General features: G+C 36.4%; 1 long non-coding RNA gene across 1 annotated transcript in view; it reads right to left on the minus strand.

Annotated features, from left to right (window-relative positions):
- Positions 1-25,553, minus strand: part of LOC123859029 (uncharacterized) — a 270,181-nt gene that overhangs the window by 60,214 nt on the left and 184,414 nt on the right. The window contains exon 6 of the long non-coding RNA XR_010410684.1: positions 9,988-10,089. This is a non-coding gene — a long non-coding RNA (uncharacterized LOC123859029). The remainder of the gene's footprint in view (positions 1-9,987; positions 10,090-25,553) is intronic.

Here is a 25,553-nt window from a genome sequence, read left to right on the forward strand (position 1 = left end):
GAAAAGTGTAGCAGTACTCTTTTCTGAAGTTTGTAGCTGGGCATATGAGAGTTTTGTGCAAATTCTGTCAATTCTATTTCATAATATTTGTTTATTTATTTTTAGATTTTATTTATTTGACAGAGAGAGACAGCGAGAGAGGGAACACAAGCAGGGGGAGTGGGAAAGGGAGAAGCAGGTTCCCCATTGAGCAGGGAGCCCAGTGTGGGGCTCAATCGCAGGACCCTGGGATCATGACCTGAGCCGAAGGCAGATGCTCAATGACTGAGCCACCCAGGCGCCCCTCGATTTCATAATATTTATTATGCACCTACTCTACATAAGGAACACTAAGTATAGAGGACATAAAGATGAATCATTTGATATATTCCACTTTTAGAGCTCACAATTTAAGTTTTTGAGTAAATTAGTTAGGAGGCTCTGATAAATATAAAGTAACAATAAGGATAAGAACAACAATAGCTGCCACTTCCTGAGCACCTACTATAATCAAGGCATTATGCTGGGTACTTAATTTATTTCAAGTACTCTTCATAGCAATGGTATAGTATATAGTATAGATATAACAGTGATTATTTTACAGATGAGGAAATAAAACCTAGGTAGGTTAAAGTAACTTGGTCAACCTCATAGAGGTAGTAAATTACTGAGCCAGAATTTGAACGCCAGGCAGAATACAAATGGATCTTGAGAGCTTGTGTGGAAGTCTAGCAGAGGAGTGAAGCTACTCTTGTGCCCGTGACCAAATGATCCTTCTTTGTCTGGAAATTCCATATTCTTTTAATAGAGTAGGCAACTCCCAAAGAAAGCATATAACCCTGTTGGAAGGAGACATTCACCTAGATATCATATCAGCCAAGTAATGGGCATGTAAGATTTGTTACTTGTATACATAGGCAGTCTACAATATAGAAAATGAAACATGCCAGAGGCAGATCTAGTGATAAGCGAGTAACATATAAATGCCTCTCTCTTCTGCAATCCCCTTTCTAGGCACAGAGCGGCCCCCAGCAATTTGTTCCTGAGGTCATGAGATATATTTTTGTAAACTTTGCCAAAGCAAGCCAGGTTAATCACAATCTGTTAAGACCACTGTCTCTTTCACTGCAAATTCCCCTCCAAGACTTCCCCTTCTGCTCTGTAGCTCGAGGGCCACAGAAATTTGAGGAATAGAGCTAAAGAGAATTGAATTTCTATTTGAATTAGAAATACATGTAAATTGGATGTAGTGGACTATATTTATGTTTTATTTATTTTTTGATCATTTCTATTTATAGTTAAATTTAAATTATTCCTACCTGTCCCACTATAGGAAGAACTTACCGGAGCATACATTCCTGTGCCAAATCATGTGGTGTTGTGATGTGAATGTGCAGGCCTGTTATGATATAAATGTGTTGAGGACAAGACAAATGTGAGTCATGACAGATGCGTAAAACTTGAAATATATGGAGTAAGGAGCTAGTCGCAGGAAATGCTTCCAAATATCAGACATGTAAAATTGTAAGTGGAATATTTGGTTTTCACTACTGCTTAGTCAAAACTAAAAAAATTGTTTCCCCTAATAGGAATATGCTCAAAGTTCAGTGAATACAATTATAAAATTCAATGGTCTTTAGAATATTTGCAATGCTGTGAAACCATCCTCACTATCTAATTCTGGAACATTTCCTTCACCCCCAAAAGTAACCCTCTACCTCCAAGTTCCCCCTCCTGGATTCCCTAGAAATCACTAATCTACTTTGTGTCACTATGCATTTGTCCATTCCGGACATTTCCTAAAAACAGAATCATACAATATGTGGTCTTTTGTGTCTGACTTCTTTTACTTAGCATAATATTTTCGGGGTTCATACATGCTATGACATGCATCAATACTTCATTCCTTTTTATAGTTAAATAATACTCTATTGTATGGCTGTACTACGTGTTGTTTATTTGTTCATCAACTGATAGACATTTGAATTTTGCCCTGTTTTGGTTATTATGAATAACAGTGTTATGAACAGTTGGTCTTATAAGTTTTTGTGTGAATATATGTTTCCAATTGTCTTGAGTATATACCTATGAGTGCAATTATTCATATGGTAACTCTATGTCAAACATTTTAAGGAACTGTAAAACTGTTTTCCACAGTGTCTGCAACATTTTATAGTTAAGTATTTTATTCTTTTTGATGCTATTATAAATGGAATTTTTTCTTAATTTCATTTTTTTGATGTTCATTACAAATGCATAGAACTACAACTGATTTTTCAATATTAATTTATATACTTCAACTTTTCTGAACTCATTTATTAGCTCTAATAATTCTGTGTGTGTATGGATGTGTGTGTGTGTGTGGATGGATGCTTTAGAGTTTTCTAAATATCATCATGTCACCTGCAAATAGAGATTATCTTACTTTTCCTTTCCAATCTGGATACTTTTTTATTTCATTCTGTTACCGAATTTCTCTAGCAAAAACCTCCTGGCACACTGTTGAACAGAAGTGGCAAGAATAGACATCCTAATCTTTTTTCTGTTCTTAATGTGGGGAGCTTTCAGTCCTTCATGATTAAGAATGATGTTAGTGTGGTGCACTTTTTCAGGTCAAGGAAATTCCCTTCTATTCCTATTTGATTGAATGTTTTTATAAAAAAAGGTGTTTGATTTTGTCAAGTCTTTTTTCTGCATCAGTTGGGATGATCATGTGGATTTTTTTCCTTTCAGTCTATTAATATGGTATATTACATGGACTGACTTTTGTGTTTTGAATCAGCTTTACATTCCTGGGATAAATCTCATTTGGTTGTGGTGTATAAATCCTTTTAATGTACTGCTAAATTTGGATTGCTAATATTTTGTTGAGGATTTTTGTACCAATATTCATAATATATATTGTCCCTAGTTTTCTTTTTCTTTAATGTCTTTATCTGGCTTTGATATCAGGGCAATACTGACTTCATAAAATGAATTAGGAAGTGTTCCCTATTCTTTTATTTTTTGGAACAGTTGGACAAGATTTGGTGTAAAAATTTTTTTAACATTTGGTAAAATTTCATCAGTGAAGCCATCTCATTGTGGACTTTTCTTTGTTGAAATTAAAAAAAAAAATCCTGACTAATTAAGGCTCCTGGTTTATCATGTCTATTTTATTTTCTATGTATTCTTGAGTCAGTTTTGGTAGATTGTGTCTTGCTAGGAATTTTTAGGTTACCTAATTTGTTGACTTACAATAGTTCATAGCATTCTCCAATCATCTTTTTTATTTCTGTTAAGTCAATAGTGATACACTGCTTTTGTTCCAGATTTTAGTAATTTGAGTCTTCTCTTTTTCTTTGTTCATCTAACTAAAGATTTGTCAATTTAGTTGATGTTTTCAAGAAACCAACTTTTAATTTGGCTGATTTTCTATATCATTTTTTATTCTCTATTTTACTTCTCTCTACTCTAATCTTTATTATTTCCTTTCTTTTTCTGGCTTTGGGTTCTTTTCTTTCTTCACAATTTCTTAGGGTAGAAGCTTAGTTTATTGATTTGAGATTTTTCTTCTTTTTTAATGTTGGTGTTTACAGCTATCAATTTCTTTTTCTGCATTCTTTAGTATGTTGTATTTTCATTTTTGTTCATCTCAAATCATTTTCTAATTTCCAAATTAATTTTTCTATTGCTTTCTAATTTCATTCTATTGTGACCTGAGAATATAATTTGTATGATTTTGATATTTTTAAATTTATTAAGACTTGTTTTGCACCTAACACATGGTCTATTCTGGAAAATGTTTCATGCACATTAAAAAAAATGTGTATTTTACTGTTGTTGGGTGTAGTGTTCCATAGAAGCCTTTTAGGTCTACTTGGTTTATAATGATGCTTAGGTCTTCTATTTTCTTGCTAATCTTCTGTCTTGTTCTCTGCATTTTTTTTTTGTTGTTGTTGTTCTTTGCATTTTTGAAAGTAGGATATTGAGTTCTCCAACTCTAACTATTGAACATTCTATTTTCCCCTTCAATTCAATCAGCTTTTGCTTCATGTATTTTGAGTCTCTTGTCAGATGCACACGTTTATAATTTTGTATCTTACTGATGGATTGATCCTTTTATTATCATATAATGTCTTTCTTTGTGATCCTAGTAATTTTTGTCTTAAAGTCTCTTTACTTTGATATTTGTACTGCCACTCCATCTTTCTCTTGATTATTGTTTGTGTTGAATATGTTTTTATCTTTTTCCTTTCAAGCTATTTGTATTTTTAAATCTAAATTGTGGCTCATATTGGAAGCATATAGTTAAATCATTAAAAAAAATTCATCTGCCAATCTCTGCCTTTTATTTGAAGAGTTTAATACATTTATATTTAATGTAATTGCTGATAAGGAGGGTCTTAAGTTTAACATTTAGCTATTTGTTTTCTATATTTTTTGTTCCTTGATTTTTTCCATTGCTGCCTCCTTTTGTGATAACTAAATATTTTTTTGTGTTATTTTAATACCTTCATTATTTCCTTTACTGTACATTTTAAAATTATTTTCTTAGTGGTTACTCTGAGGATTACAATTGACATTTTAATTTATAAAATTTAGTACAGATTAATACCAAGTTAATTTCAGTAGTATACAAAACATTGGCTCTGTACAGCTCTTCTCTCCCCTCTTTGTGCTACTAAGATTACAAATTACATCTGTGTACATCTAGTGCCCATCAAGATAAATTTATAATTGTTGCTTTATGCATTTGTCTTTTAAGTTAGATAGGAAAAAAGAGAAATTACAAACAAAGAAAAACCCATTAATATTATTTTTTATATTTACCTGTATAGTTACCTTTACTAGTGTTTTTTAAATTTATTTTTAATTTTTTGCTTTATTCACTTATTTTTTTTTAAAGAGAGAGAGGGAAAGAGTGAGAGTGGGGAGAGGAGAGGCAGAGGGAGAGAGAGAATCCCAAGGAGGCTCTACTCTTGGCATGGAGCCTGACATGGGGCTCAATCTCATGAACTCCAAGATTCTGACCTGAGCTGAAATCAGAGTTGGATGCTTACTGACTGAGCCATCCAGGTGGCTTATTTTTACTGGTATTTTTTATTTCTTCATGTGGATTCTTGTTTTTGTCTAATATTCTGTCATGTTAGCTTGAGGGTCTTCCTCTAGCATTTTTTTTTTGTAGGGCATATTTGCTAGTTTGGTTATCTAGTAAAGTTTTATTTTCTCCTTCATTTTTGAAGGATAGTTTTGCCAGATATAGAATTCTTGGCTGACAGTTTTTTTTCCCTTTCAACACTTTGAATACGTCATCTATTGGTTTTGGCTTCCATGGTTTCTGATGAGAAATCAGCTGTTAATAATTTTGGAGCTTTCAAGATTTCCCAGACAAATCTCAATTGACCTATGTTTGAGTTTGCTGATTATTTCTTCTGTTCAAATCTGCTGTTGAGCCCTAGTGAATTTCTCATTTCAATTATTGAACTTGTCAACTCCAGAATTTCTATTTGGTTCCTTTTTATAATTTCTGTCTCTTTATTGATAGTCTCTATTTAATGAGACATCATTCTTATGCTTTTTAAAAATTATTTAGACTGATTTCCTTTAGCTCTTTGAAGAAACTCACAATAGGTGATTTAAAGTTTTTGTCTAGTAAATTCAACACCTATATTTCCTCAGGGAAAGTTTCTATTGATTGCTTTTTATCCTGTCTTTAGATCATACTTTCTTGTTTCTTTGTATGCTTCATAATTTCTTGATGAAATTGGACATTTTGAATAGTATAATGTGGCAACTTTGGAAATTCAATTCTACTCCCTCCCCAAGATTTCTTGTTTCTATCTGTTGCAGTTATTTTTTTTTATTGTTTAGTTATTTTTCTGAACTAATTTTGTAAAGTCTGTATTCTTTGTCCTATGTGGCCACTAGACTCTCTGTTCCATTTGCTTAGTGGTCGGCTAATGATTAGACAGAGATTTCCTTAAATGCTTTGAACCAAAAAAATCTCATAGTCTTCACAGAGGGTCTCTGTATTAATTGGGGTATGCATTCAATACTTCTCTGAACAGCTGACAACTCTGCCTTCACTCTCTCCTTGAACTAGTTTCAAAGGTAGCCAGAGGTGAGAGTTTAAGATATTTTCAGGTCTTCTCCAAGCATGCCTACAGTCCTGGGTGTATGTGTGGACTTCAAGATTCTCAAGATATTTCAGAATTTTTCAAAGTTGTTACTTCCAAAAGCATTTCATGCCCTAGCTTTTCCTTCCAAGCTTTTTGGTTAGTCTATTGTTTGCTCCAAAAGTTATCTCTTGCCTCTGACAAGAGCCACTAACACATTTACCTATAAATGTTTTCAATAAATGCACCATCCTCAACCTTCTACCCCTATGTACTACCCATGGCAGTTTTAGCATGGGGCATATTGTGAGTTAGGTAAGTTAAAGACAAGCCTTTTGAGCAGCCTGGTTAAAAATAATAATAAGTCCTTACAAATAAGGTCTATTCTTCTCCCTCTTGTACCAGTACTGAGAATACAGGCTGTTATTTTCAAGTCTACCACTGATTTGAGGGGCAAGGATGAGACTAGTGTAAATTAACATGCCACAAAGCTCATTGTTCTTACCAAAAACCAGCCCCCCCCCCTTTTTTTTGAATAAGCACTCTCTGGATTGCTACAAGCTTTTGATTAGTTTCTAAAGTTCAAAAAAGTTAATTCTGTCATTTTTTCCCAGTGTTTGCTGCTGTTGTTGCTCTTATGAAAGGTGGACGTTTGGAGTTCCTTACTTAACCATTTACACTGATATCACCCCCAAAACATTCTCTTTTGTAACTATATTTGTATTGTAATTTCATATTTTTTGGAGATCTCCCAAATTATATAAGCATAAAGCCAAATAAAACATGGATCTGCCCTTATACATGACAATGAGCAATTGTGAATAAAGTCCTTCAGAGAAAGGAGGCAGGATTATAGAAGGGAGAAAACATATTGAGATGAGGGGACTCCAGAGGGATTTAAAATAAGTCTTCATAGGGGAGTTATATTTTCATAGGCAGAGATGTGATGTGGAAAAACTGGAAAAATATTATAGGCCAAGAAAAGCAAAAAAATTTAGATTATGGGAAAGCTGACATAGTATTTGGGAAGAGGAATGGATCCACTTTGACTTGGGTGACAAATGTTTAGAGAGTGGTGAGGGAGATAAGGCTGAGGAGGTAGGTCAAGGCCTCAAATGCCCATATTAGAGAGTTATATAGCAAATCTTATTACCAAAAAATAATTTGTATTTACTCTACATCTTCTTTTACCCTCAGGTTAGAACCTCACAGTCTATTCTGTAAATATCAGTGTGATTTATCTTGGCATACACCTCTCTTGTCATCTGCAAGCCATATCTTACTCAGTATTCCATACCCTTAAATAACACAGTTGTGAGAAAGTTATTAAACCTTATTGAACCTAAACATATTTTAAAAACCTGTATGTCTGAGAGAGATCACATTCCAGAGGCTCATTCATCACCTCCTTGGATACACTTTTAAGTACTGGGCATCCTGATTTCAGAGTCAAAACAGACCATGACTAAGAAAGAAGAAAAAGGTGTGTGTGTGTATATGAGACAGAATTAGAAGAAGCAGTAGAGAAAATTGCTCAAAGCCAAAAGGAAAAGGAAACAAAATTCTTAGGTCTAATTTTTGGAACTTGTGAGGCTTTATAATAGCTATTCACTTCTAATCATCCTCAAATAATAAATGAATAGAACAGTCAATGTTATTAGAATAATTTATTATTCATCAAGAATAATAAATGAGGGGAATAGGTTGTTATTCAAATTTCTCTAAAATAGCAAAGAAGAAGGAGGAAGAAGGAGAATTACTACTGTTTTTCAGTCTGTCAACAACTTGTGCAGTGGTGGCAGCATTGCTGGGACACTGGGGGTGGTATAAGAGGAGATGGAGCCAAATGTGCTTACAGTCAGTGCCTCTGGCTTGGCTAGACACCAAAGTCAGCTGAAATAATGATGAATTCTCCTGCTTATTCCAGCTCTAAATAGCAAAAGACTTTCCTGCTTTACTAATGCTTTGCCCCCAATGGGTTGCCTCTTCCTCTCATTAATCTTTAGTTTATGAACTCTATTGGCAAGAGGTATACAAATCATCCACAAATCACACACAGAGGTGGATGGTGTTGACAGCTCCTGACATGTAGGGCTGTTCATTCATTGGCAGTAGTTCTGAATCAGCATCAGCCTCTACATCACTAGTTTAGTCACACAATGCAGATGTGATGCAGATGTGATTTGGTCGTGTTCTTTATCCATAACTGCCTTCCAAATACTCTCAATAAAAATAAGGAGTGGGGATTAGTAGTGGGGCACAATATTGGGCATGGGAATAAAAGATAAAAAATAAAGACTAGTCTCCCATCAGTCCACCTACAGGTCTTGAATTGTCATTAACACCATCAATTGGCTATTAGTGGCAGCCTGCTGATGTTGCTGAGCACCAAGCTGAACCCTCAGCAAGGAGCTATTCTAAATACATCTTTTGCTACCGCTAGTGAAGAGCCTGAGAATTCACACAGTTCATGAGGGAGTGTGTTCAAGATAATCCAGAACCTGCATCCATCTCCCTCTTGGAACTTGGCTTTGTTATTGGAGCCAGATCATCAAGTTAGAGTCCATCAATATTGATGGTGAGTTTCCTATCAGGGTCACCCTAACCAATCACTGTAAAAAAAATAATTAAACTTCCCCTAGGGCTAATGAAGTTCTAAACTGGGATCTAAGTTCTTTTATACCAAATAGGCTCCTCTGCACAATAAAATTTGGTAGATTTAATTTATAGGAAATAGATACCACCCAGTTCTCTTTAGCAAATCCCCCCAAATGGAAGGGGATTTGTTGGGGGTGGGGAGTTGACAGCTTAAGGCATCTCTAAATGTCATGTTACTTAAGTGAAATTTCTATATGGCTTGTACTAGTTTGAAATATATGTGGTTGAATATTTTAAAAAGTAGGTAAGTTTATCTTTCTAGCACAAAGGATAGAGTTGCTAGATAAAACACAGGACATCTAATTAAATTTAAAATTTAGATAAACAATAAATAATTTTTAGTATAAGTAAGTCCCCAATATTGCATGATACATACTTATACTAAAAGTTTATTCATTGTCCACCTGAAGTTCATATTTAACTTAGTGTCATATATTTTGATTTTCTAAATCTGGCAACCCTAAAAAGAGGACTATATCATACAAGTATCCTCTCAATTGTGGAAGAAATGCTGCTATGTACATATGATTATGGATAAGTGTACCTTGTGGAATTGCTCATGAACTTGTTACTGAACATGTGAAAAGGCAATGCTCTAAATCCTGTTAAACTGTTATTAACATGTGACTTATATTGTGAATAAAACACCAATAAATATGTATTGTGCTAAAATAAATAGCATACACAAATGGTTCCAAACACAATATCACTTGATTCCTAATGCCATAATCAAATGGTTTCATGCAAATGAAATGGCTCTGGTAGTTATCAGTGTAATGATGCTGTGAAACAGCCCTACTGTCAGGTAACCTTATCTCTTATGCACTTTTCAAAATGCCTAAAATGTCACACTAAAGCACTTTTAAAATTAAATAATGCCTTGCTATTTCTGAGGTGAGATGCCTGCTGAGTTTAAATCATTAAAAAAAAATAAAGAAACGTTAGTAATTTTTCTGCAGAATTAGGTAGTTAGTTATCTGATTCTGTGAAAGAAATACATTAACATATTTTAGGCTAAACTAAGCATTTTGGTAAATGTTTAGTTAAAATAATCAATATTTCTAAACAAAATGATCATTCCAAAGATAAGTCAAAGGTTGAGCTTCAGAGGCTGAATCTCTATGTATAAATATCCAGGAGATCTTAAAATAAACAGAGTAACCATTGCATACTGAAGAGTTTTCTACTCTTTTTTGTTCAGCAATACTGATGTTTTCCTGTCAGGCTCTAACTCCTTGAATCTCTTACCCACCTTATTCTCCACCTGGGGCCACTTGATATCTTCTTATGCACTCCATATCAGTCTCGATATCCAGGTGCACTCCACATCAGTCTCAAGTGCCACAATCCCAGTCTAAGGCAAGAGAAATTTAAGGAAATCTGGCCAGTATTTGGTGATTTTGTATCCCCTCACCATCACACCTGCCCATCCCTGATCTCATGCCCCATAAAACTTACTAGGTTTAGCTGTACCAAACTATGACTGGTTTGGCTCCCAGATATAAGACTCAAAGTAGGTGTCTATCTACACCTTATCAATAGGTGGTTCCTTGAGTTGCAGCATTCAAAGTGATTTTTACCCAATTACTTCTTTTCCTATTCAAGTAAAGTTCCTATAATTTAGAGTAAGATGACAATAGCATGGGGTGGTAAAAAGAAGGCACATGGGAAGTTTTATAGCTCTAATTTTTATACATTGGATTATCAGATTAGCTAGTTGCAATCTTGATATATACAAGAAAGAAAACCTAAGTTAAAAAAGAATAAATAAAAGCAGATCAAGTGAGTTCAGTTGGGTATAGAGGAAGAGAAAGAAGATAGAACACTGTGTGGAGCTCAGAGCGTTATGAGACTAGGAGGTATGTTGCAAAAGGGAAGGCTTTGGGATATGGTATTCCATCGAATGTGTAGGAAGAAAGCACCAAAGCCAGTTTTTCTCTTTTACTCATTTTTCCTTGAACTAGCTGATTTTTCCCATGGTTATGGGTCACATTTTCCTACTTCCTTGCAAGTATAGTACTTTTAAAAAATTACAATTGTAAATGTTACAATATCCAGTGTTTGGATTTTGTTGTCTTCCTTTTGTTGCCTAGATTTTGTGTCTGGATTCTGTTGCATTCTTTTATTTTTTTAAAAATTTTTAAATTAAATTAAATTAATTAATTTATATATTTATTTATTTAATTTAATTTTATTATGTTATGTTAGTCACCATACAATACATCATTGGTTTTTGATGTGATCCACGATTCATTGTTTTCGTATAACACCCAGTGCTCCATGCAGTGCATGCCCTCCTTAATACCCATCACTGGGCTAACCCATCCCCCCATCCCCTCCCCTCTAAAAGCCTCAGTTTGTTTCCCAGAGTCCATAGTCTCTCATGGTTCATCTCTCCCTCCGATTTCCCCCCCTTCATTTTTCCCTTCCTTCTCCTAATGTCCTCCATGCTATTCCTTATGTTCCACAAATAAGTGAAACCATATGATAATTGACTTTCTCTGCTTGACTTATTTCACTTAGCATAATCTCCTCCAGTCCCACCCATGTTGATGTAAAGGTTGGGTATTCATCCTTTCTGATGGCTGAGTAATATTCCATTGTATATATGGACCACATCTTCTTTATCCATTCATCTCTTGAAGGGCATCTCGTCTCTTTCCACAGTTAGGCTATCGTGGACATTGCTGCCATGAACATTGGGGTTCATATGGCCCTTCTTTTCACTACATCTGTGTCTTTTGGGTAAATATCCAGTAGTGCAATTGCTGGGTAATAGGGTAGCTCTATTTTTAATTTTTTGAGGAAACTCCACACTGTTTTCCAAAGTGGCTGTACCAACTTGCATTCCCACCACCAGTGTAGGAGGGTTCCCCTTTCTCCACAACCTCTCCAACATTTGTTGTTTCTTGACTTGTCAATTTTTGCCAATCTAACTGGTGTAAGGTGGTATCTCAATGTGGTTTTGATTTGAATTTCCCTGATGGCTAATGATGATGAACATTTTTTCATGTGTCTGTTAGCCATTTGTATGTCTTCTTTGGAGAAATATCTGTTCATGTCTTCTGCCCATTTCTTCACTTGATTATTTGTTTTTTGGGTGTTGAGTTTGAGAAGATCTTTATAGATCTTGGATACCAGCCCTTTATCTGTAGTGTCATTTGCAAATATCTTCTCCCATTCTGTGGGTTGCCTCTTTGTTTTGTTGACTGTTTCCTTTGCTGTAAGAAGCTTTTTATCTTGATGAAGTCCCAAAAGTTCATTTTTGCTTTTGTTTCACTAGCCTTTGGAGATGTATCTTGAAAGAAGTTGCTGTGGCCAATGTCAAAGAGGTTACTGCCTATGTTCTCCTCTAGGATTTTGATGGATTCCTGTCTCACATTCAGGTCTTTCATCCATTTTGAGTTTATCTTTGTGTATGGTGTTAGAGAATGGTTGGGTTTCATTCTTCTGTATATAGCTGTCCAATTTTCCTAGCACCATTTATTGAAGAGACTGCCTTTTTTCCATTGCATATTTTTTCCTGCTTTGTCAAAGATTGTTTGACCATAGAGTTGAAGGTCCATATCTGGGCTCTCTATTCTGTTCCATTGGTCTATATGTCTGTTTTTGTGCCAGTATCATGCTGTCTTGGTGATCACTGCTTTGTAATATAGCTTGAAATTGGGCAACATGATGCCCCCAGCTTTGTTTTTTCTTTTTCAACATTTCCTTGGCAATTCGGGGTCTTTTCTGATTCCATACAAATTTTAGGATTGTTTGTTCCAGCACTTTGAAAAATGTCATTGGAATTTTGATCGGGATGGCATTGAAGGTATAGATTGCTCTGGGTAGCATAGACATTTTAACAATGTTTATTCTTCCGATTTAACTTTATTTTATTGCATTATGTTATGTTATGTTAGTCACCATACAATACATCATAGTTTTTGATGTAGTGTTCCACGATTCATGAAAGAGTGTTAAGATTTGTCTGCCAGGGCATGAATTTATTTGTAGATTAACTTGACAATTTTTTTATTTTATTATGTTAATCACCATATATTACATCATTAGGAGGCTTATTTTCAAGCTTTGTTTAAGCAAGTGTAGAGTAGCCTTTCCTCATGGACTAGTTTGGCACTACTCCTAAAGCCTGACCTCCTGAGTCTGTACTGACTATACCTGCTATTCAAGGAGGTCTGTACACTCTGGTCAATCAAGACAATTATGTGCAGGCTCAGATAATTTCCAGCTTATGGAAGTACTGTTCTTTCCTTGGTATTTCTTGTTTCCCTAGCTTCATGGAGTCTCACCTTATACATGTCACAGTTTAGTATTTGGCAAAAGATTTAAGGGCATCCTTATTTAGGTTTTTGGAACTCTTTATCTTGTACTCTTCCATGCAAATCTAGTTATCTCTGCCTCCCCAACCTTTGATATGCCTCCTCAGCCAAGAAGCATTCCTTCACCCATCCAACAAATATTGATTGTGTACCTATCCTTTGCCAGGCATAGTGTTCCAGATGCTTGGAAATATTAATGCAAAAACATACAAAACCCTAATTTTAGAGGACAATCATGTTTGCATATGTGGGAGACAATCAATAGAATGAAAACAATAAATAATAAAAATGTAAATCATACAATATGTTAGAAGATAATAATCTCCATAGAAAACAAAAGAGAGCAGTTACAAGGCATCAGGCTATGGGAGACTGAAATTTTAAATAGGTGGTGAGGGTAGACAACATTAAAATGTGACTTTTGAATAATGACTTAAATAAGATAAGGGAATTAGTATGTGAATATCTAATAGGAAAGATGAAGGAACAGAGTAGTGCTCTTGGAGTTTTGAAGGATAAGCAAAGATGTAACTGTCTAGAATTGAGTGAGCTATATAAGGCCCTTGTTATCCATTATAAGGACTTCAGTTTCAACTCTCAGTAAGACAGGAAGCCATTGCAGAATTTTTAGTAGATATAATTTTATTTACATTTTTAAATGTATATGATATAATTTGATTTACATTTTTGAAAAATATTTTATTTATTTGAGAGAGAGAGAGAGAGAGAACATGAGGTGGGGCAGAGGGAAAGGGAGAGATTGAACTTTAAGCAGACTTCCACTGAGCATGGAACCTGATGCAGGGCTCAACGTGGGGCTCAATCTCACAACCTATGAGATCATGACCTGAGTGGAAATCATGAGTTGGACATTTAATCAGCTTAGCCACCTAGGTGCCCCTAATTTGATTTACATTTTAAAAGAAGCACAGCACTCTTGCTGCTCTCTTATATGTGCTCTCAGTAGAGGCACGAACAAGGAATCAGAGAAACTATTTAGGCTTTTGCTATAATCATGTTCAATGGACAAGTGTGGTGGAAATGGAGATAGCAAAAAGTGGTCAGATTCTGGATAAATATTTTCAAGGTAAAGAACTTCGAATCTTACAAAGTAATGATAGTGAGCATGAAAAAGAGATAAGGAGAAATCTTAAATAAGTCAAAGATTTTGGGCTGAGAAACTGGAAGGATAGAGCTGCCCTCCAACGAGGTAGAGAGGGTTATAAAGAAGGCATATTAGCAGGAAGAATACCAGGAGTTGAGGTTTTAATTGAATTATTAGATTCCTGATAGGTATTCAAATGAATTTTTTTTTTTTAATATCAAGTAGACAGGTGTATATAGGAGTCTGGATTTCAGAAGAAATGTCTGAGCTAGAGATATAAATTTGGGAGTCATTTGAATAGAAATTATATTTAAAAACATGAGATTCAATGATATCACCAGGGGGTGAAATTATGGACAGAGATAAGAAAAAGTAAAAGAACTAAGTTTTGAGGAACCATAACATTAAGAGGTCAGGGAGAAGAAGAAAAAATAGCAAAGGAAATTGAGAAGAAGGATCTAGTGAAACAGTAAAACCAGATTTCCTGGAAGTCAAATGATGATAGTGTATCACAGAGGGAGAAGTGCTCAACTTTGCTAAATGCTACTGATTAGCCACAGGTATGAGGACTGACCATTTGGTTTAGCAATGTAAAGGGCATTTGGAGAAGTGATAAGAGGAGTTTTGATGTAGTGGGGGGGTGCTAAAGTCTGATTGGAGTTGACTGAAGAAGAAATGAGAGCAGAGGAACAGGAAATACTAGTTCAGTAAATTTCATCAAGAAGTTCATTGATCAGAGGGGAGGATGAAGGGATAGTGGCTGAAGGGGAAAAAAGAATCAAAAAAGGATTTTAAGATGAAAAAAATAATAGTAAGATGTCATGCTGATGAGAAAGCTCCAGAAGAAAGGGCAAACTGATAATGTAGAAGAGAAGGAGATTTGGAGCAATATCCTCATGTACAGAGGATGAGATCTACCTACCACATAAGTGGAGAAGTTAATTATAGATAGAACCATTGACAGTTCATTTGTATAAACAGTATGTACAGGTATATGCAGGGTACAATGCAGGTATGAAAGTAAATATGGGGAATGTCATGCCCCAAATCTTCAATATATGCTCCTACGTTACCATCCTCACTCTCAGCTGATGACTTTGCATCCTCCTTAACTGAGAAATATTGAAGCAATTAGAAGACACTTTACACAGTCTCCAAGAACAAGAGTGCATCTAGGAGGGTATAGAGGTTGAGGAGAGAAAGAAGGGTAGTCTAGGAGGGTGAGTGGATGGTCTAGGGAAAATGGCTTAACTGCCAGACAACATTATGGATGCACTGGAGATTTATGATCATAAATTTAAAGGGAGGCCAGTTTGGGCAGTTTTAATTTTTCTCCATCCACACACCATCCAAATGTAGGCAAGGAATAGGTAGTGATATGGATAGTGATATTTAACCATCAGCCATCGTTTTGCAATAAAGAGTTGGGATGGAATTATCATGCTAGACCATGGACTTTTAGCAGAGAAGAAAGTTCAAGAGTTTGGAGGATTAATTGATTCCAAGTCCCTGGCAGGGAGCTGTCCAGCCAAGGCACAAAGTCAAATTTGGGTGAACACCACACCCATCTGGCCTAATGATAATACTTTAGAAATCTACTCTGGAGAGAAAGACATGGCAGCCCTTAATCTAAGTAGCAGAGAAAAATGAACAAATGGGTCAACCAGATGGCTGCCCAGGGTACTAGCTACTCAAATACATTAACATATTACTGAGGTACTAAAACATCACTGGAGATGCAAAAAAAAATAAAAATAAAAATAAAAAAATAAATAATGAAAAAAATTTCCCCAAACTCTTCACAAAGGGGTTCTAATGTGGTTGTTCAAAGTACTCTTTTCAACCCTGGAGTTCATTTTGCCCATGCAGCTTCAGCCTGTATATTCCTGAATTGCTGTAGTTGGTTTCTTACTACTAATTTTATGATTTTGCTCTTTAATATTATTTCTATCAGGACTGCTTAGGGATATATGAAGTCTTAAAACATGGATATTTTAGCCAGAGCCCATTGTTTACAAGTATCCAAAATTCACTTTAGCTAACTGTGAAAAAAGAAAAAATTATTGTTAAAAGAAAAAGCCATCTCGGGGACACAGTAAGGACTCAGGCAGCTCTCCTGGGAAGTGGGATAGGAAAATGTTGACATTGAAGTTTCTCTCTTGTCTGTCTCATAGGCCAGGTGACTACCGCCATCAGTGATGCTTATTGTCTATTCTTCTTTTCAATAATCTTCCTCTGTTTGCAAATGAACCTATGTGGCCTACAGACCTGGCCTATTTGTCCTCACAGGTCTAATATGAACCTGACCATTGACCAACTCTCTGTGTCTCTGTATCAACATTTGCAAGGATTCTGTCTGTTAGGGTTATTGGCCTGACAATCGACAGGTTGAACTAGACAGATGTTTGCTAAAGGCTAATCAATCAACTGTAATCAGGAAAAGTTGAGTTTATATAACCATAGGTGCCATAAACAATGATCGTTTTCAGAACAAAGGGCTATAGATGGATAAATGTGTCTTTTATAAGAAAAACATGTCTATTGCAAGAAAAATCACAGGATTCATTGTTAATACACTTTCTATCAGTTCCATTTTCACGGTTTTTATTGAGTAAGCAGGGCAGAATGCAGGAGCCAAAATGATCCCAACCCTGGCTACTTTCCTTTCCTCTGGTCAGTTAAGGATGAATTTTTTTACATTAGATTTTTATTCATTTATTTGTTTTTTAGTTAGCTTAGCATACAGATTCTTTGTTAAGGCTGCAGCTGATAAAGGCAGCAGAGTTAAAATGAAACTGAGTTTTACCAAAAAGCTAAAAGAGTAACAAGAAACCCATGCAAGAACAGGGAAAAAAGTGCCCGAGTGAATACTTTAATTAACTCACATGCAATTTTAATTAAAAACATAATGTGTCAGGAAAATGAGTAATGCCTTAGGGCAATAAAATAGCTGGGTTTCTTGCTTAATCTTCTGCTTCATCTCTCTCATGGCACGTGTATATTATTGTTAAGAAAAGATTTTCTTCTTCTTCTTTTCATAGTCAAAGAGAACCCCTGCTGACAAAATGAGTTAAAAAAAATAAGAAAGCTGTAGAAAAATACCCTATGGGAGGGCTCTCCTTTCTTTCTTAATCAAGAGTCCCTGATTTCTTTTGGCTTGATCACTTCCTTTCTTGGAACACACCCTTTCCAGAAAAGCTGATAGCTGGATCAAATTAAGGCCTCTAAACTCATTCTTGTCAAAATTTATTACCTTTCTGTGACTAGGATTATAATGAAAGGCCAATAATCTCTTCCCTCCCCTTTGATGTTAAGTGTCCAACAATGCCTGGTTCCCTGTGGGGTACAAAAATAACCCTGACGTGGAGTCATATGATTTGGGTTATATTTCACCTCTTTTTGCAAACTAACTCTAAAGCTTTCTGGACTTCAGTTCCCTAACATACCAACTATGGAGAATAAAGCTTGCCTTCCCTGGCGGCAAAGAAGAGTAAACAGCATCGTGTACATGAAACGGATCACCTCTCCTTAAGGCTTTTATTCTGGTGTAATAGAAATATTTTGTTGCTGTTGTTGTATAGCTCACCATTGCCTTCTAAGGGGGATTAGTCCTGGTAACTGCACCAATAAATAGGGGAGGATGGGAACCCAGCACAAGACCTGGACCCCATGTGATGGAAAAACAGAAAGGAAAATTATTGTGGGTTCTAGTTAGAGAGATAAAGGTTTGGAAAATGAACATGTCCACTGAGCAGTTTTAAATGGTAATACTGTTGGATGTCTCATGTAAGTCCCGTCTACTATCTCTCTGATAAAATCTCCAGAAAATTCCACTTTGCTCCCTATTGATTCGTGGGGTGGTGAATCCTTTATGGAAAATGCACAGAGCTACAAAGTCCTGCCACAAGAAGTCTGGTTGAGGGGAACAACTGACTTCTAAGATTCCCTAAGATTATGACAATAGACTGACCCTTCTAAGAGAAAGGACTCACCATTATGATACTCTGCTAGTCCTGTGACAGCTCCGGTTGGCTGCTAGAACCAAAAAAGAGGTTGTCCCTTAAGATCTTGCCTTTTAGAATTACTCTTGGTTCCTGGAAATCCCAGTGTACCTCTTCTATCATCTCTAGAAGTTAAATTATAGAAAATGTGATACTCTAGCATTAGTGATAGCCATTGTGTTACCCAACTTATCTCCAGAACTTGCCCAAAGCCTTGTGGTTAAGCTTGGAGGACAATCTGTGTCATATCTGTGCAACTCTTCTTCTCCAGAAATGACTGGATTCTGAGGCTGGAGTTGAGTGAGGTTACCTAAAACTACAAAGGATGCTAGTACCAAAGAAGTGAGTAAGTTAAAAAAAAATTGGACAGGGATGTTAAGGTCTGAGAAAGCAGAAGTGGTATCTGCACAGCATGAAGGCCAAGAGATCCAGCAGTCAGGTCACTGGAGTTAGCAATATGGGCCCCAAAAGGTTTCACTTCTTAGGATTTGCAGTTATATATTCCTTTATGAGCTAGCCATGGGATAGCCTATGGGTGGATTGGCCTTGAATAAAAGGCCAGCAGCACATTGTCAATGATGCCCTACAATGTTTCACTTGTAGCCACCTAGCCAGATCCCTCACTGTGCACAGAGAAAGAGCACAGATGCACAGGCTCCCCCTAGGCTTGAGGAGAGCTCCTACAGTCTAGAGGGATGCTCCCTGTTGTTAATCCTCCTCTAACCTATTTGGCGTGAAGTCACCAACTCCAGCATATCTGGGGAACTTGATAAAAGCCCCTCTTTATTCTTTTCCATATATTATCCATAAAGCACTTGTTCACACTAGTTCCCTGAACTATCTTAGGTGTCTTAAACTCAATGCATATATACTGAATCCTAATACTTTTTCCAAATTTTCCTAAGGAAAGCATAGTCTATTTTTAATGAGATTTTGAGGCTTACTCACTGTAGGGATACCAGTGTAATAGTATTTTCACCCAGATGTATTGAACAGATAACAAATAAGAATAGACAGATAAGCTGGGGACTTATTTGTGCCAAATAAATCACAAATTACAGATAAAATTTCAGACTTGAATTGGTTGTGTGCTGAAAAGATAGGATCAAATTTTATATTACATTTCCTGCTATTGTAATCATTCACCCCAGATTTCCTCTTCCTTCTGTTCAGGCTGCTATTCTGAGATCAGGTGGAAGTTCACTGTAAGAACTGCTAACTTGGTTATCTGGGTTATCTTTAACCCAGAGGCCAAGGAGCTGGGTTAAAGATAAAGGACTATGAATACAAAAGAGTCATTAGTCACACTTTCTAAAGTATGCTCTTCCAAAAAGTGGCCAATTGACAGTCATGAGATTTATATCTTTTTTGGTTTCCAATACAAGTCTCCAATTTCCAAGTCCACTGGCTAGAACAAGAGGTTTTCACTGAATGTTAAGAGTCACCAATCATGGCAAAGAAAACCATGACAATTCAAAGCTTTCTTTATAGGAATAACAGCAATGCTTTTCTGCCAGCATAGTGACTGTGGCACAACACAAGTCCACACACATATGGGGACTAATGAACAGTGTGTCTTTTGTGAGAAAGAGTCTGAGGCCATGAGGTTTTTGCATGGTTGCCTCAAGCCCCAGAGTCCCAAGTGATCTTATAACTTCTTCCTTTCATGTCTGTTTCCTGTAGCAGCCCAGAAAAGCAGAGGATAGATCAACAGATAATTCTACTAACCTTCCCCTTCCATAACCAGTGCTCTTTGCCTTCATCTGAGACCTGCCCAAATCTTCCTTGAAAAGAACTATATTCTGCACCAATCAATTCGAGGTAAACTTTTATTTTAAATGTCGAACTTTCCATTTACGAAAGCAGTTCTTAGTCATTCTGGCCTCAGGTCAATCAGGATTATTAGACATTTTAAAATATTGCACAGTCTCAATATTGTAGAGCATATAAACAAAGGACAGACTTTAGCATTAGCATTGAGATGCTTCTTTCTTGTTCAGTTTCTACAAAATCCTTATTTCCAGAAATCATCTGGGTTTTCTCTCTATGCTTCCTTTCTACCCCAAATTTTAATAGGCACTCCATAACTATTAAAATAAATCAGTTAAAAATACATTTCTACCTCAAAAATTTATTCTTTTTACTATGTTTCCATCAATACTTTTGGGGAAAAGTCAGTAAGCATAATGACATAAATTCCATTGTATGGTAATCAGAGCCCTGAAAACTTGACAGATAAATGAGGCAGGTGAATGAATATGAGTCTACGTGAACTACACTTGGCCACATGCCTAAATTTCCCCCAGGGGACCTTTAATCTATTAGATTTGAGGGATTAGATCCTGGTTACAATGCAAATAACCCTTAGTTATTTTCTTAGTTCAATCTCTACCCTATTGTGTAACTAAATTCCTAAAAATTTCCTGAGCTTGCTTTTGGAAGAAGAGCAAAAGTAAACTATGTTGGGCTCAATTGAGAAAGAATGGTAGACTGTCAGGAGAAGTGGTAAGAATTTTGCAGCTGGGGGGGGCGCCTGGGTGGCTCAGATGGTTAAGCGACTGCCTTCAGCTCAGGTCATGATCCTGGAGTCCCAGGATCGAGTCCCGCATCGAGTCCCGCATCGAGTCCCGCATCGAGTCCCGCATCGGGCTCCCTGCTCGGCAGGGAGTCTGCTTCTCCCTCTGACCCTCCCCCGTCTTATGCTCTCTCTATCTCATTCTCTCTCTCAAATAAATAAATAAAATCTTAAAAAAAAAAAAGAATTTTGCAGCTGGGAATAATGTGACTTCATGTTCATCACAGTTTTGACTATAACCAGCCTGAAATCAGGGATTTCTCAGAAAACTTCCAGTTCAGGAAAGGCACAGAGTTCTCTTAGCAATTACTCAGGGCTCTCTGGGCTGAGTAAAGCACAGGATGGTTCTTCAGGACATCCATAGTTTCACCTAGTCTCCTTAGGCAGACAAAGCAGCATCATTTACTGAGAATCTGATTTCTCTTCCCATTGCCAAATAGGGTATTAGTGAGTGGGTCACTGTTAGTTCTTCCCTTAAAGACATGAAAAAAGTGAACTGTCCTGACTGCTTAGGACAGTCTATTGGAGAAAGGGATACTTAAAGAGAGAAGTCTAAGGTATAGAAATTCAGAATATTCAGTCTGCCTTGGGTGTGGACTCTTGTCACTCTAGTCCTATCACTGCCATGGCAATGGGGATAAAATCATTTTCCAACACACAGGGGACTTTCTACGTTCACTAGATATAAAGTAATTTTTATTAGATTATTATCATTTTAATGGGTACTAATCAGCTGATAAACATACGGGCAAAGCTTATACTAACACCTGTTCTCTACTGGTATGGAGATCTCTTTGCAGTGTTCCACATAAATAGGCTCAGTTCATTAAATACTAAATACTGTATTAATAATTGACTTCCTTGGAAACAAATTGGCCCCAATGCTGTGTGTTCTGTTTTAATTTTCCTTGTAGAGGCACAAAAAAACATAGAAAGCTTCTTGTATGGGGTATTTTAACCAAGTAATCACAATTATTACTGAAAACAACAGTTCTAATGCTTTTTTGCTGGTTTCCAGGGACTTGTGAAAAATTCCCCTTTTTTCCCCTTTGCAAGACTATTCATTTCATTTAGCTTTAAAGGCTATTTCTATACTGTCTCAACGGCAGGATCTCACTTTCTGAAGCCAAAACACAACCTTTTTTTTTTTTTAAAGCAAATAAGAAGAAATCAGAACTACTTAGCTCAATTTACTAAATAGATGTCTGCAATTTGGATTCAACATTATTTTTAAAATAATTTTAAGCTTTTCATTTCATATTTATTTAATCTATGAGAATAAGGATAAAACAAGGAAACCAAAACAGAGAAGTAAGTCAAATGAGGCCCGTGAAATAGGGTAAACTCATTTTTTTTAGCCAGTAAGTCACCAGGAATATGTTCCACCTGTGTTCCCACTGGGGAGCCTAATATAATATTATTAATGTCAATGATAAGGATCACTTATTTAGTGACTTCTACATGATACACACTATGCCAGGTACATTATTCAAATTAAAAAAAAAAAAAGCCTGTAGGTAGCTATTATAATCTCCATTTTTCAGGAGGTTCAGTGAACTTAAATTTTTAAACTACTGAGTGCCAGTTCAGGATTTAACCTAGGGCTTAATCCCCCTACTATTTCATACTGTTTTTTCTCCCTGATAATAATAGTTACATTTACTAAGCACCTACTATGTGTGCTAGGCATTGTATACCTACCATTTCTAATCCTTATAGCAACCCTATGAGATAGCTATTTTAATCTGCTTTTAATAGGAAAAGAAATTGAGATTTAGAGAGATCCAATTTCTGTCCAGATTTGCAATTAGAAAGAGGCAAAACAAGACTTCAAATCCAGATACGTGACACCAAAATTGGGGTTCTTTCCATTTGACATCACTATCTGATTAAGGATTAATGGTGGATTGACAGGGAAGAATGCATTTGTTAAGACTAACACTGAAGCTCATGGCCAATGATAAATTAAGGTAACAGGAAATAAACACTGTATCTATAGGATACCTGAATCGCCTGATTTTCACAGGTCTGGTAAATTAATCAGAAAAGTTTTGCAGCTTTTGGATAGGTCAGAATGTACCCAACATCTTAAAACTATATGAAATGCTTAAATCTTATATATCATTTTTAACAGCTCTTTTGATCTTAGTCACTGGTTCACTATCTATTTGGATATTGAGTTACTGAACACCACAAAATGAGTAGAGAATTTCGATTTAAAACCCAAGGTTTGCGATTTTTAAAACCAAGTGGTACTACAGTACAACAAATCTTCTCTATCAACTATTTGGTTTTTCATATTTTAAGAACAAACAACATGCAATTAAAGCTCTAGAGATATGGAAACCAATTTCTACTTTTTAGGATACATGTTTTAAAGGAGATGTATATCATAAGATTTTGTTTTTATGCAATAATGACGTAATTCTGTGTTCTTGATTTGCTTACATAAGAAAACAGGTAGTGCTCTGTGTGTGTATGGGGGCCAGTGGGTTGCACAGAAGATTAGGTCTTTCTTAATAGATGGGTAGCATTCTAGCTACATGGCCTACATTATGTAACCCTACCTCATTTCCCAAGCCTCTGCTTTACAATTAGAATGTGCACGACTGCCCAGGTCCAGAGGCAATCATGATGTGCAGAGAATCATACTCAAATAACCTGAGTTTTTCACAGTAGGGTAGAGAGCAGCCACCAAATCAAGGTATGTTAGTGCTGACCAGTGGTACTTTCACTGCCTTTTTAGTCCATTTTTTCTCCACCCACAGAAACACAATGGTGAGGCTTGCAGCTTTGGTTTCATTTGTGTTTGAATCTCAGGCCTCATCCTTGTGTACTCATTAACTCATTGAATAACTGGAGTTTGCTCTTCTATGGCTGAACACAGATGGTGACTGCTCCCTCTTGATTCTTATCCATGGCCAAACTTCCTTGTGATCTTGCTGCCAATTCTACAAACTGTAATGCTACTTGCTGCCTTGCTTCCCTTATCCTTGGACGCTTTCTTTGGACACTTAGTAGAACCTCCATAGTCATCCACCAAACCTGTTCAATTCCGCTGAGCCTCATTCGCTGCCTATATCTTCCCAAGTATGCCCCAATGGCACATCATATCTCAGTCTCAAGAAAGAAAAGTAATGCTGTCATTTTCACTCTATCATCCTTGAGCATCTATACTAGCTGTATGAGTCCCATTCCAGTCATTTAAAAAATATATAATTCCTTTTCTTCTTTTCTATTAGCTTCAGTTTTCCCTGATATATTTGTCAAAATGAAATGAACCAATTAAAATTTCTGAAGAGAGGCTCTACATTTTGAGCCTGATACAGCAGCTCAGTTCTCTTGTTACATACACTTCCATGGAAGAAACTTGCATCCAAGTGCTGAATGTGTAACAGCATTCACCCAAGAGAATTATAATGGGTTGAGGCTGCCAATTTATTGCTACTGATAAGAAGGTGTGAGCAAGGGTCTGCCCCTCTAGGCTAGAGCTCAATGAGCAAAATAATCTTTCTTCCTGTCTTCAAAGAACTGTGTTGCTGGCAATATTCTATTCATTTAATTAACTTTCAGTTATTTCTCAGCGGTAGTAGAGATGAAAATCCTAAGTTTTCTTGTAAGATTTGAATAAATCCTGACAAATACATTTAAACAGTAAGAAGAGAAAGAACATAACTTCAGTATTTCGTAAGTTTAGTTATCAGTTCAGTATTTGTCTGCCTTATCAAATCAAACCCACAGCTGTTTGATGACCACGCACTATGTACAAAGCATTGTGTTAAATGCTGAGAACAACCTGTGCCTGGTTCATGAGGAGTAAAGTTATGCTGACTGCAATACAGTCCACCAAAAAGAAAGCCAACTTCAAATCACAGTCATAATACAACTTAATATGGTATGTGTGTGTTTGTGTTTTCTCACCTGGAATGCAAACTCTTTAGGGAAGAACTTCTATTTTCTATTTTTGGAAGGCAGCTATGCTCACCACTATACCACCAACGCCGGCTTTATTTTCTATTTTTGAAAACTTGCTATCACAAATGCCAAGTATGGTACTTTATATACACTAGAGAACGTTAGTGAAGTGAAATGGAGGCTCCATTGTGAGTCAGCTGAAGACTTCACTGTTTTGCACTGGGGCACTAAGATCAGTTACAGCATGCACATCTAAGATACTTTGTGTCTACCTGTTGGAAGTGCCAATCTGCCCATGGCTTGGGATGTTGACACTAAATTGAGTTCTGATATTTGTTGAAGCCTTTTAACAATTAGTTTATTCAGTTTTCTTAGGAATAGGGTCCCTTGGAACTTTTTGCTGTTGTTTTTATTATCTGATCAGATTCATATTATTTCCTGAGAAAAAATTTTTTCTAGTTTTCTAACACCTGCTCCTGTGGTCTGTATTCTTGTTTAGTGTTTTGGGTGTTGTTTATCCATAAGACAATAACCTAGGGGAGAAGACTAGCATGCAAATGAAAAGTTTGTTCTTTTTTATTTTTTTAAAAAGATTTTATTTATTTCTTTGACAGAGACAGAGATAGCGAGAGCAGAAACACAAGCTGCGGGAGTGGGAGAGCAGGCTTCCCCCGGAGGAGGGAGCCCGATGTGGGACTCGATCCCACGACTCTGGGATCATGACCTGAGCTGAAGGCAGACGCTTAACGACTGAGCTGCCCAGGCGCCCTGGAAAGTTTGTTCTTGAGTCCTCCCTAGGGTCTGGAGATTTCAGAAGTTTTCCTCAGATCAGAGACCACTGAGCAAACTTTGCTGTGGGTCACCATCTCAAAACCCTCTAGGGCTTCTTCTTCAGTC

The sequence above is a fragment of the Mirounga angustirostris genome, unplaced genomic scaffold (assembly GCF_029215605.1).
Source record: "Mirounga angustirostris isolate CCGP_5_RB_7025 unplaced genomic scaffold, mMirAng1.0.hap1 SCAF_4, whole genome shotgun sequence".
NCBI lineage: Eukaryota > Metazoa > Chordata > Mammalia > Carnivora > Phocidae > Mirounga > Mirounga angustirostris.